The sequence below is a fragment of the Cyprinodon variegatus genome, unplaced genomic scaffold (genome assembly GCF_000732505.1).
Source record: "Cyprinodon variegatus isolate N-32 unplaced genomic scaffold, C_variegatus-1.0 Scaffold113, whole genome shotgun sequence".
NCBI lineage: Eukaryota > Metazoa > Chordata > Actinopteri > Cyprinodontiformes > Cyprinodontidae > Cyprinodon > Cyprinodon variegatus.
Window position 1 is genome coordinate 148901 of NW_015150566.1, and position 2171 is coordinate 151071.

Sequence of the window (2171 nt, forward strand, 5' to 3'; positions counted from 1 at the left end):
AGAATACAGTACAGTCCCTGAATAAAAAATGTGAGAAGGTGCAGACTACCTGAAACTGAGGGAGAGCTTCATGTGTTTAAATGGCCTACTCAAAGTAAAACATACATTTAACTGAGAATAAATGAATTAACCTAATAGTGATGGTTTCAAACTCTCTGTCAAATCGCATGTAATATAAAACCGAAATAAAATACACTGAAGTTGATGGTTTCATTGTAAATAAATTGATTTTAAAAAATCATAATTTAACATACTTCCCACCATTTTGAAAGTTTTACAGTTTGTAAGCTTCTTTATATTGTTTTTATTATTAAGTTTACATTCTTAGCTGTGAGGAAAAAGCATTCTTCTTCACAGTGATTGACCTAGACTTAAAGAGTAGATCGTTGTCAAGTAGAGTTTTTTTTTTTGGAGGTAAAAGGATATATAATAAGCTTCAATCAAAAAAAGAATCACTCAATTAATCACCTTTATTTATAAAGCAGCTTATTAACGTAAAGAGGCCAGAGATCGTATATATTCATACATTTAAGAGAGAACAAAAAAGCACTAAAAAAACAAACAAGACTGAAACATTTAGAATAAAACAAATAAAGGAAAAAGAAAAGAGCAGTTTAAAACAGTAGATATATAATAAGCTTAAAACAGAAGAAGATAATCACAGCCATGAATTAAAGCTTTCTATTCTAACGTCTCTTTTCTTTCTGCACTTTGTTTGGCCTCTAAGGCAAACAGAACTGATTTAATCCAACATCATCTTGCAGTCAAAGCTACAGCAGTAAACAGTCCTTACATCAAAGCAACAGAGTAGGAATGCATTTAGCGTAACACGTGATTATGTGCAGGAAGGTCGCTGATAGATAGTTCACTGATGGGGCCCTTGGAAGATAAATGCAGGATGCCCAGGACACTTTGGGAAAGAGATCGGACTTCAGAGGGTTTTGGTCAGCTAGAATTACAAACTAGCTTTAGACAAATTTAGAGTGGTAACACTGAAATACACCAGACACATGTTTGGCATAACGTCATATCTAAATACACATGTAATATAATATAAATCCTCACTGTGCAGTTTCTGACTTCAGGAGCAACAAACCATAACTGGGTCAAGCATTACGTAAGCTGAATATATGTTAACCTCAGGCGCTGATGTGAGTACTCACAGGAGTTTGAGTGCAGATAACTGTATATGGTATATACAAAACAGATAGGAGAGGGACGGCCACTCTCTCCTGTCTAGAAATAGCAAACGCTCAAAGAGAAAACCTACTACTACTAGTGTTTCACCATTTTTGTTTGATCACTGTATCTTTGCAGAAGTTTTCTAGCTTATTTATTAAGACGTCATTCCTGTATAGGAATTAATTACACACATTACTTAAATCAAACAGCTCACTTTGCAAAAGTCCCAGGATTTAAATTTGAAGCAGTGTCCTTTGGTCTTTTAGTGGTTGCTCCTGGTATTGCAAATAGTTTATTTTTAACAAGACAGACATTAGGAGTGTGTTTCTTCCTATAGTCTATGTATTTAATAATGACAATAATAGACAGACAGACAGAATATATACATATATATATATGTGTGTTTAAGGGGGGTGGTGGGTTTACATTTGTGCTTAAAAATGTATTTAAAGAAAATGATAAATTCTCACACCCTTCGCGACCCCAATTGGGACAAGCGTGTAAGATAATGGATGGATGGATGGATGGATAAATTCTCACGGTCATTCAAATAACACAAAACTGAAAATAATAATAATTTAGTCAAATAAGATATTCATTTTGAATTTTATAATAATAAAAAAGCACATCTTCCCAGAGAGTAACTATAACTGAAAGTACCTTCCTCTTGAATAGTGAACCAACACACCTGTCCACAGGTGCAGAAGTGTGACTGAACATTACAGAAAATACCTGATTTCAGTGATTCCCTCAAAGTTTTGATCAACAAAATTTTAGTCAATTGGCTCCATCGGGCATTTTTACTTCTTTTATTTATTAATAGATACTTATGTATGAATATACATATAATAATATAACGATGTCATGATATCCATGTTTTATCCTTTTTATGTATTGTTACTTTTGTCAATTTATTCCAAGGGCAGCTGATTACTATGGAACGGCATGTATGTGTACGTATACAAAAAAAAATATATAAAAGTAAAAAA